Source organism: Emydura macquarii, unplaced genomic scaffold (assembly GCF_026122565.2).
Source record: "Emydura macquarii macquarii isolate MOO-44397 ecotype Brisbane River unplaced genomic scaffold, CSIRO-AGI_Emac_v2 contig_431, whole genome shotgun sequence".
Lineage (NCBI taxonomy): Eukaryota > Metazoa > Chordata > Testudines > Chelidae > Emydura > Emydura macquarii.
Window position 1 is genome coordinate 9,169,373 of NW_027130568.1, and position 12,245 is coordinate 9,181,617.

Below are 12,245 nucleotides of genomic sequence, written 5' to 3' on the forward strand. Positions count from 1 at the left end.
ATAACACAGATTGTCCAAACCATAGACATTTCATACACTTATGGGTCACATGGGTGTTTGGTCTGTAGAGGTGCTTCTCATCCCACTCCTTTCTCCACAATTCACCACCAGCAAATAATTTTGCTGAGATTCTGTTCAAGATGAGGAAGTCCTGAATTCAGCCAGATCAAAATTTCCAGCAGATGTGTATACTTCTATTACCTTCTTAACTGATAGCACTGGACTTTTCAAGCAGCAGTGTGTGTGAATACTAATTCTTGGGCCAACACATTCTTTTTTTTTTTTTTTTTTTTTTTTTAAAGTATTGACCACATGATACTTTGGTCAGAAACAATTAATAACTAGCATAAACACTTGTATGAACTATGCATTATTATTCCAACCATCCATGAGGGGCAGAGGGAAGTCAGTCAGTGTGCAGAACCTTCCATAAAAGAGCTCAGTTTGTAACTATAATGAGGCGGATCAGTTTGCAAGTTATGAGGTTGTACTGGTATTTTCAAGATATTTTCAAATGGTTTAAAAATATATTTTATACTCTCAGAAATATGAGTGGTTGTCACAATTCTCAGTGGTTTTGATTAGTTTGGAAAACATGTTGCAGCAAGGGCTTTGCTGCCCAGACACACTGTGGATGGCCCTCTATACAGTGGTGGGCAAAGGCTCATTGCATCCTCTGCTTCCCCTTGTGCACTGCCTGGCTGCACACAATCTTGCCCTTAATTTTTCCATTTGATATTTTTAAACCATACATTATTTTTGGATGGGAGGGCTTAATAATGTTAGTATCTTCATTTTTTTTTTTAATTTTTGGAGACTATCCAATACATTTAATGCCAACTACCCACCACTTCCCATTCACCCTTCAAAAATCTATCAGTAAATACTCTACCAAGTAGTTATTCATACAGCTGTTACAATTAGGGTTGCTGGGCTAAAAATCTTCCAAAGTTTTCCCCAAATATTATTACACTACATTACAGCACAGATTATTTCATAGGTCTCAGCTTGTCACATAACGATGTCGAAAAGTATTAATTAAAAGCATTTTGCTTTTTCATTAAAGCAAACTAAGAACTAACCACAGCAATTTCTCTTTGTAGGTTTCCTACATGATCATTTTGATTGGTTTGGGTTCACATGAGTTCATATCTCCTAAGTCCATTTTGCAATTCAGACAAAACCGCTAAGTTTCACTTGTTTTCTTTGCATCAAAATCATGTGAAACACTGATTTTTTTTTTAACAGTTTAACTGCTAAACCACTATCAGTTCAGAGTTCCTCAAAGTTCTAGCTCAGAAATCTTTCGACAAACTTGTCCTCAGTTTGTAACTAAACAAGAAAGAAGTGTGAGAATGTGTGTACTTTTTTAAAAAATCAACAGCAGGAAGCCAGGGAGTATGGTCTCTTCAGAGAAAGATCGAAAGTGAAGCAGAGACAGAAAGAATTGCTCTAGGTTTTTCTATTTTCTTTATTCTGATAAAATTTCTGGGTCAGCGTTAGTCTTTCTTCTATCTAATTCTTTACCGTTGTCACGCAACCATCATGTGAGTTTTGCAGTTTCAGATTTCACTGAAGATTTTTCACCAATGCTGACAAGATGACTCATTTTATCATCCTTTTTCCTCAGGTACCTTGTGTATTGCTGTCCTAATAGCAACCAAAACCAACCAACCCTAAACATGGGGTTTTTTTTTTTCCAGCCAGATGTTCTTTTTTCATTGTTTCTAAACTTTAGATGATATTTTGTTCTAAGCAGAAAAGAGTTTCTCTATGTCACGGATAAACAAATTCATTTGGAAAGCATGAATCAAGCTGAAGAAGAGGATTCATTATGATGACCCAGAAGACAGACGAACATGTGTTTAGAGAATTAGGCTACAAGCGAGAGTCCCAACATACTGCTGAACCTTATAAATACAAATCCTCACTATCATCTCTCTGCCCTCAAAAATCGTGAAACAGAACATGTGATGGAATTCTGATATGTGTATCTACATATAAATACATGCAGATACACACTAGTGATCCTGCACAGTTGTAACTAAAACAGCTATCTAAATATCCTTCTAGTTGATTTTCAAGCAAAAAGTACGTCAAAGCTGCCATTAAGCCAGAGCTCTTGCGGATCATGATGCATGTGCCAGCTGGCAACATTCCTCAGCATTATTCTCCATCTGGACTCTGCAATTTCCTGTCTCAGTCTCTCCTGCTGATCATTTTTTATCTTCTGTACTTCATATGAACTGGTACTATTTCTGTGTCTTGCTAGTCACTCGCCTATTTTGGGCTCTTTATTGTGAATTATTTTGCCAGTGACAACCATATTTATTTAATTCTTACAGGTGGCCTTGGTTCCATCAACACAAGCAGCAGAAGGAAAACATATGGATGCAGCAGAATTTTATGTTTTAAATGTATCTCTTGGTTTTATCTGATGGCAGTTTGTTAGACTTTCTTCTCCAGAAATTTGAGTGTTAATGAGCCTTGATACTACATTATTCTACAGGAATGGCCCAAATCACTGGTATTACTAATGTCAGATACAGCATTCTGGACCACTACTGTCGTACTTGTCTGGTTGCTACTTCAGTAAGGGGCTGTTTGTCATTTGTGACACTTTCAGTAATGATAAAGGTTTAAATTTATTTAATTGCTTTCAAGCAAGAGGATCCCAGTACTTACAGACAGAATGCAGCCATCTTTGAGATGGAGAGAAATTGCAATAGTGCACACTTGGACCAGGAAGTGACTACCATCTTACTCAATTGATGTCACAGGGGACTTTTTAAGTAGGCGGAATGTAATTATCTAGTTGGAATTTAGCCAAAGCACTGAGGTTAACACCTCTGCAACTGCAAAAAACTATCATAAAATCATTACCTTCAGTATCATAAGTTTGACATTTCACCAGCAAGTAGGATGCTGTTCATTTTTTTTTAATCAATTTAGAAAAGTCATTTGACTGTAAACATTGATACTTGAAATCCTTCTTGTGCACACACACATGCACACACATGCAATCACACGCAAATCACAATTAAAACTCGTGGAGTTACATCACAGAGAATGTGTCTCATGTCAATATTATGTATATGGGCTGATCTGTGCTTCATCTTACTCAAGTGAGCAGTGTTTACTCATGCATATAGTCACACTGAAGTCAATGAGATTATTTTGCATGAAGAAGGCATTGCAGGGTCAGCCCCTCCCCATCACACATGCCACCAATATTACTGGAATGCACATGATTATATAATTGCTATCTTTCCAAAGCTCTGGAATTCTTTTCAAATGCAAGTAAGAAACCAGCTGACTGTGAATTAAAAATAAATTGTATTACACACACACACACTCACTCTTGGGTACTTCACTACTTGGGTATCTTCAATTTAATATTCTGGCAATGTTGTTATGTCTGCATGCTAATCTTATATTCTGAGGGTTGAATTTACTTTACTGGAAAAAAGAAAATATTTCTACTAGAATTCATTTAGACTTGGCATGCAATTTTATACTTCAAAAGTAATCTATGTGGCAACAAATCAGCAAAATATAGGAGATGAACATTTATAAAATGCCTTTAAAAATCTGTCTCAGATTTCAATTTTTATGTTACCGCCTTGCCCCTCTCTAGACCATTGAAAGTGCAAATCTTATTCTGAATATTTTTATTTTATATCCATTTTGGTTTTGAAGACTTCAGGACATAATGCAATCAGAGAAACACATACACTAATATCTGGGACATACTACAAGGTAATGCCAAAAAACACATTCTTTGGGGGAAAAAATAACGTTAAGAGTCTACTGCTGAATTCGTACACTGTCTCGGTATATAATTCTGAACATATTGTGTAACAGATGTTTACTGGCAGTTATCTTTCCATCTCAATTACATTTCTAAAATACAAACTGAACCCCTTTCTATAGTGCACATTAGTAACAGTCCTGTCATTTCTCATGGGAGGTTACCATGAGAAAAACATAATGAAATATTCATAGTCTAGCTCTATAGGTGGCACTTCAATGTTCATTAAATGCCATCCACCATGCCATGAATATTTGGGGTTTTCATATCCTAAATTATAATGCATGGCACAAAACGAACTTCTATAATGTAGTTCATAATCACACATAGACAGGAGTTCAGCTATGATCATGTGGTGGAATTGCTTTCACAAAATACATAAACTGAGCCAGTGAACAATGATAACTTTATCAAGGAGCAAGAGGAGACCGACATCTAAGATACAACCCTGAAAGGTGCAGGAGTGCCTCTTGAGAGGTTTTAAACATGCTCAGCTCTCAGTGTAGTCACTGTAAATTGACTGTACTCAGCACCTTGCAGGAGGTTGCTCTTTCAGACTACAGAATGAGTTCATCTTTGCCAACTCAATTTTATTATGAGTCTCATGATATTTGGTGTTTTATCTCAAAGCTCCAGCTGCTGAGTGATGCAATTATTTGAGAATCTCAGCTTTCATTTTTTTAAAAGTAAGTTTCTAGTTCTCATGGTTGCAGAGAAAAGTTTTAAAGCATAACCCTAAAAGCTCAAAACCAGAAGGCAAATAAAAAGAACCCAAAACATCTTTTAAAAAAATATTTTAAAAAATCTCATGACGTAAGCCAACCTTATGATTTTCTGGGGACTAACTCATTATTTTTAATGCCTGGGGTTGGCTACGCTTCTGAACTCAAAGGTCATCTCTGTGACATAACAATCATACAAACAGAAAATCAGGAAGATTATCGTAGGTACTCTTTGCAGTTGATAATACCATCTCTCCTATTATGGAAGATTTAAGAATACGATTAAGAATGCTGAGCACTGGGGTCTGCATCAAATGTACCAGACACTACTACGTTCAGTCAACAGACATATATCTCTGTTGCTATTATGTTATCTTAATTGAGTATGTCTTGCCCTTTTCACTGAACCCCTTCTAATGCATCAAACATTATACAGAACAAGAGACGAAAGACAAGACCTTGCCAAAAAACAAAACACCCCCCAGCCCCCCCCAAAAAAGTGATTACAGTCAGTGAGGAATAGCATTTCAGTCTTTCTTTGAGACTTGCATCGCACATAAAATGTACGCATTTCTCCAGCACACACAATACAACTGCAACTCTGCTTTTGTGAGTACTAGTTCAAGTCTCCCCTGGGGACTAAAATTCCTTTTATTGTGACTTGGTTATTAAAGAGAACCTATCATTCAGGAACGAGAGAAACAGCACACAAACTGTAAAGCTATTTTAATCTAGGATCATCTGATTCTCATCCAGGAGGGAAAAAGAAAGACTGCAACACACAGTTCACAAATCAGCATTACTGTTTTCCAAGCTAAAATTAAGATTAACTTTTCAATGGCAACAGTTCAACAACTAGTGAAACACTGACTCTTTAAATTTAAAGATAGTTTTTTTTGGAGAGGTTTTGCTTTGTTTTCTTTATTATAGGCCCTGTTCCATTGGACAAGGTATCTTCTCAAAAAAAACAAAAACAACGCCAAATTATTCCATACCCTCCAGGTGAATAATGCTGAATCAGATTGTACTGATGACAGCTATGCAAAAACTTTTGTACAAATCTCCACTTTCCACAAACAAGTCAGGGCAAAGCAATAGTGGCAGACAAAAAGTTTCAAGAAGTCAGTGTTAGGAAAGGTTCTATTTGTAGCAACCTCAAATTTTATTTAACAAGAAGCCCCCAGGAAACGATACGGTAGCAATCATCATTTCGGTAAAACCTTGGAGAGGAAGCAGATTTAAGAGTAACATGCTAATTCCATAACAAGAGCCCAAGTATCTGGTAAATAAAGTTGTTTTCCTTTAAATGTCAGTGTGATTACTTAAGCACGCATCTAAAACAGGAAAAAGAAAAAAAAAAAAAAAAAAAGCCAGGAACAAAATATCAATATTTTTGTTCTTCTGCTTTTCTATTCATTATTCATTGCACAGACTTTGGTTTCAGAAATTCAATAGAGGCTGCCTACCATGGGAAAGGCAGCACTGGGGCTGCTGACTAATGAACCACTCGAGGCAAGTATAACAAAAACTAGGCCTTTTCCTTAATATTGCCTCATGTGCATTCTCATAGGTACAGATTCTCCTGTTCATCTCCTGAAGTAATTTAGTCCATCACAGTTGCAGCCATCAAATCTCTCATTACAGTATTTTTCAATGACAAATTGCTTAAAACACCAAATTAAAATAGCTGGTCTCTCACCAACAGAAGTTGGTCTAGTAAAAGATATTGCCTTACCTACCTTGTCTCTCAAATTAAAATAGGGCAGCTCAGTGGCCTGATAGTAGAGCTCTACACTGTCGATCAAAATTTGATTCCCACTCCTATTCATTAATTCTTCAGGAAGGCAGGAGCTGGCAGTGCTAGAAAACCAGCATGTAGGCCCCAATCCTCAAGGGTCTTTTGGTGTCTAACTCCCATTGATGTCAATGGTAGTTAGGTACCTAAATACCTTTGAGGTTCTGGGCCATAGAGATTAAGGAACTCCATATTTTCATCAGAGATTTATATAGCTGTATCATCATATTGTCTGAATCAAGAACATGACTTAGTTTTAGGCAAAACCACAACTCCCTAATAGGTCATGCCTTGAGTTGTATGGGGTAATTGCTCATCGACTCCAAGGGCACTCAAAGGTAAGACGCTGCCAGGTTTCAATCCTACACTAACTCTTTTCCTGTATATGGGGCCATAGTGAGGGGTTAGTGAGATGACTTTGGCCCATTGCTGCAGTCAGAGTATCAAAGTCTAACTGATTTAGAAGACCAAGTCTTGTTTTTAAAAAAGGGACTTCGGTACTTAGGAGCCTAAATCTTAGGTTTCCATGAGCCTAAATTCCTTTTGAAAATGAGACAAGCTCCAAAATCAGTTGGAGACATACACACTAGTCATCCTGCACAGTTGTAACTGAAACATAAAAATATCTTTTAAATCCGTATGTGGTGTTGGTTCCAGGATATTAAAGAAGCAAGGAGGTAATATCTTTTATTGGACCAACTTCTGTTAGTAAGCGAGTAAACTTGAAAGCTTGTCTCACCCACCTTGTCTCTTTAAAAATCTAGACCTTTGGCTGCAGTGCTACCAGAATGCTGATGACATTCAGTTTTATTCACAGATATGTAGCTTTTAAGATCAGAAGGGACCATTATTTAATCTGTTCTTACCTCCTGCATAACACAGGCCAGATAATTTGTACCTCCATCTCAACTGATCCAGCGTGTGCAGTTAAGAGACTAACCCAGCATGTGGCTGAGATTGAGGCACGAATGAGACCCAACTGGCTGCAGCTCAATCCAGACAAGAGGGTGGTGTTGCTGGTAGGTTGGGAGAAACAATCAGAAAAGCTGGCAAAAATAACATCTGCCTTAAGATTGAGGGCATTCAAATCAGCATTGCTAACTGGGGTTTATAATTTGGTTGTCTGTCTAGAGTAGATTAACAGCTGCATTTGGAAGGTCAGATGCCAGAAATGGTCAGAAAGGCATTTTATTGGTCAGGTGGAAATAGCCTGTTGTTTTGGATGCAGATCTTGCTACCAACACCTGTGCCTTTGTCACATCAAAATTAGATTATTGCAATGTGTTGTATATGGGGCTACATCTTAAATCAACTAAGAAGACAGAAGTGATGCAAGAGGCCCACTTGATTTGCAGGGTGTCCTACAGAAAGCACATGACATCTGTCCTCTGTGTTTTGCACTGATTAACTCTGAACTTACAGATACATTTTATGGTGTTCGTTTTGATCAATGAAGCACTAAACGGCCTTGGACCAGCCTACCTAAGAGATGGCCTCTCACATCATGATACACTGCCGCAGAGGTGGTTGCAATCATGTTAGAATCCCCTGAATATAACAGGGAAGGAGCAGCTGGCAGGATGTTTGTTCTCTGTAAGGACTATAGGACTCAAATGCCCTCTCACCTCTGGTCTGAAATAGCCTGATTTGCTGACTTTCAGGACATGCTACAAGGCCCATTTGTTTCACTTGACTTTTGAAAAGAGGTTGAGGCCCGGTAGGGTTGCCAATTTTGGTTGGACATATTCCTGGAGGTTTCATCACGACATAATCTTTAAACAAAGATTAATCTTTAATTCTTGGAAACTACAGGACAAGCCTGGACAATTGGCAACCCTACCTTCAGAGTGGTGCATTTGGGGAGGTAAGGGGGGAAGGAGAGCGGTGTGTTAGCATTTATATGCTACTTCTTGATAGAGGTGAGTTGACTGTGTTGCATTTTGGTTTTGTAATTTTAAATAAGCAGCAGGATGCTCAGAGCCTGTGTATGAGCTTTGATTTATTTCTTCTAAATGTCAAGGAAATAAATATATTTTCTTGGAAACAATTATAGATTGTGTTCACACTTTAAAAATCCTTAATCAAAAGGAAAAATCTGAAGTCAGACCAAAATTATTCTAAAATAATTAGTTTATTAACTTTTCATGCTCCTGCATTTACTCACAAAGAATGATCAGGATGAAACAAGTGGGAAAATGTGTAACCAATCATAGGGAACTTGTCAGAATCTTTTGTTGTGGTTAATTAATGTATTATTTTTTTCTACTGAACAGCCTCTCTTTTCCATGGAAGGTAAAGGATCAAAAGCACAGGTTAAGAGCAGATGAAGTTCTACAGGTCAGTGGCTCTCAATCTTTCCAAACTACTGTACCCCTTTCAGGAGTCTGATTTGTCTTATGCACTCCCAAGTTTTACCTCACTTAAAAACTACTTGCTTCCAAAATCAGACATAAAAATATTTTTAAAAGCACATTATTACTGAAAAATTACTTTCTGTGAAATTACTGAAAAATTACTTACTTTTTCATTTTTACCATATAATTATAAAACAAATCAATTGGAATATAAATACTGTACTTACACTTCAGTGTATAGTGGATGACTTGTTTATATATTTCTATTGTCTGTATGAAATTTTAGTTTATACTGATTTCACTAGTGCTTTTTATGTAACCTGTTGTAAAACTAGGCAAATATTTAGATGAGTTGATGTATCGGTTGGAAGACCTCTGCACACCCCCAGGGGTACACTACCCCTGATTGAGAACCACTGCTATAGGTGATGCGTACAAGCTTTCTCCAAAACAGTGCCACAATTGCATCTTAATGCTGACCCATAATACACCCTCTTGTAACAGCCCTGCTCCTGCTCCCCCCAAAACCCAATCAAATATTGCTAACCATGCCAAACTGTATGGCTATGCCAAATTTTGTGATATACTTTAAATAGGGATTAGACTGTGTACAAATGCATTTCATTGTGACCTAAAAATTTGAACTCAATTTAGCAAGTGCACTAAACAAGTACATTATAATATGCTGAGCCCTTTGTATAACATTTATTTAATTATTCTTGAAAGCGTTCACTACATTTCTTTTATTTTGATTTTGTCCTCCCTCCCCCATTTTCTGATCCTAATAGTTAGAAGTTTGGGGGTTTTTGCCTCTTAGATCCTTGAGTCTACCCACCTGTAAAGGCAGAATACCAATACACTGATTTAGGACACCAAAGATGGGACAAAACTGACACTTTGAAAAAAATTAAGAGAAAAACAACATACAAGTCAAGTGGTTTTAAAGAAAATCCTACTTTCTCAAAGGCGCAAAATAAAGATGGAACATTGTACTCAATAAAAGAGATAGAACTGTGAGTATCGTGGGTTAGTAAATTAGAAAAATGGCTCTATATTGTACCTTAGCTTTGGGGAGCGTGTGTGTGTTTGTGTGAGAGAGAAACCCTGATTTGATTTACCTTTTCAGACTTATTACCTCACTTGTTTTCTCCCTTTCTACTGCCCTAACGTTCTGAAAACAGAGAAATCAATGGTGAAGTGAAGGTTATATGGAAAACTATAACTTCATAGAACTGAGATTTCATAGTTACAGCCACTAACGTGAGGCTACAGATGGAGCTACACCAGTTTTTACCAACTCAAGATCCAGCCCAGGATTTTGAAACCAATCATTTAAAAAAAAATTAAAACATTTTTGTGTTCAGCACTTTATCCCAAAACTAAGCAAAATGATACATTTGGCTTATTAACCCTGTTTCGTGATTTCTTAATGGCAAACAATGCTTTCCTTTGTAGCTGTACAGTACCCAAGTCTTTTAATAAAAATGAGTGAGACACTGCATTCTGGTCTATGGGATGAAGATTACAGCTTGTCTATCTACCTGTTACATGTCAATGAGGATCTCACAACCAGAAGCATGCTGCATAGCAAACAGACATGAGGCTGAGTGAACCTGTTGAGTGTGATGACAAAGTGCATTTAGCAATTTATTAACAAGATCAGCTCTTAACATGGTTAGAAGAGGCAAGAAAACATTTATTTTCAAGACAAAAGTGTAATTCCTTGTTCAGAAGAGGTAACCGAACTGCCACATATCCATCTACCCAATTACCTTTCACAGTCTTATTCTAAAAGCTTATGGATGAATCCCCAATTTGTATGTGTTATGAACACAAATCCACTAATAGTAAAGTTATTTGGAATTGTTCAGATGTTTTTAAAAACAAAACAGGCATGGGAAAGCCAGGAGAGAACCTGATAATGCTATATATTTAGCCTCAATCCAACTAATTCAAAACCAACTAACTGGGCAGTAGTTCAACACAAGGAGTTCCATTATGGTTTTGTTTGAGATAGGAAGAGCGATCACCATCAGAAGGTAGCATCAGAGGAACTTCTCTATGCAACATGAATATAGCAAAAAAGATTCTCCAGAGGCAAAGAAAATCTTCAATTTCTTGGGTGATGTCTGATTGTAACATCTGATACTTTGCATTCAACAAAGCCAAAAAGTGGGATTTACCACATATTTAATTTAGTGCTCACAAAACTGAAAGACATACATTAGCATTGCCCAGCACTAGAAACAGTGAAGGACCTTATTGAAAAGTTTTTTCGTGGTTTTGTTAATGCACGCCAATCCTGACCTACAATGTTCCTGTTGAATTCAAAAACTGTTTTTAACAGAAAATTCACATCATGCTGAATTCTAAAGTGGCTTTTGTGATATGGACAAAAATCCATGAGGAACTAGTTTTAATTTGTACAATACTCATTTGTGACCTAAACTACTTTCATAACCCACGTCCACAGAGATTGAAAAATTAGACACTAAATCACCCAGTTCTGGCTTGTAACATTAAATGATACTTGTATAAGCAAGGACCATGCTTGTAATTATAAATTTTCCACTGACAAAGATATATCATTCAGCTATAAGGTTATCCAGACTATTAGTAAAAAAAATAGTCATCTTGGGCCCAAACTAAGATTTCAGTTTTGATTTTAAAAAATGATCACATTATGTTGTATAAATTAATAAAGTTTTCATTAAATTAGGAAAAGAAAAACCAACAGAAAAAGTGCAACCGGATACTGTTCTTTGACAGCATTTTTACCTTAGTCGAATGATCATATTAAATTACACTGTATCAACATCCATAAAATGCTTCTTTATCTGTATACCATGGGAACTTTCAGATGTTTAAAATGATTAAAATTACCATGCAATGTTGTGAAAAATATTGCAGCATTGACTAGAAATAGCCTATACACAAAATTCCAGCTCTCTAAGGTGAGGAAAATGTAAAAAAATCAGCAGCAAACTTTGATAAATGGCTAAAGGTATATACATTTCTGAAATTTGTTCAATATACAGATGTTAACAAGAATTTTTTTAAAGACTACCTACTTTTTCAATGGCCCTAGGAGGTTAAAGCTTTACAAACTGTCTCCATCTATATTATTTTTTTCAAATCAACTTTATCCTTCAAATTCCCATATAGGTCCTATAACTAAGTTTTCCCACAATTTTAGGAATATGACTAATTCTCATCTTTTTACATCTAGTTTCTGAATCTAAGACTGTTCAGCATAGTGCAAAGATATTCAGGTGAAGTGATATTAAAACATGAGCCTACCAGTTCAGTGGGTATACTGTGCTTACCAATGGAGTGAATTCAACAATCAGGAATAACTGATTTTAAAAAAATAAAGTAATAAACACATAATAAATGAAGCAAAACTTATATGGTCTGCTTTCTATAAGAAGCAGCATTCTCCCATGAGCACTATTCCCTCCCAATTGATTTTCTTCCCCTTCCATACCCATCATGATCTGTTGTGGTGCATGTCTAATAGTTGCTAACATATCTATTGTTCCTCCCATACAACCTAACACCAA

At 36.6% G+C, this 12,245-nt stretch overlaps 1 long non-coding RNA gene across 2 annotated transcripts; it reads left to right on the forward strand.

Moving 5' to 3' along the window:
* Positions 1 to 8,134: 8,134 nt before the first annotated feature.
* On the forward strand, positions 8,135 to 11,618 carry LOC137146257 (uncharacterized). 2 transcript variants are annotated; one of them, XR_010917877.1, is made up of 4 exons: positions 8,135 to 8,247; positions 8,602 to 8,665; positions 9,471 to 9,695; positions 9,864 to 11,618. It is a non-coding gene; the product is annotated as an uncharacterized lncRNA (long non-coding RNA). The 2 variants fall into 2 exon arrangements; XR_010917878.1 differs by having other exon boundaries at positions 10,138 to 11,618.
* Positions 11,619 to 12,245: the final 627 nt, after the last annotated feature.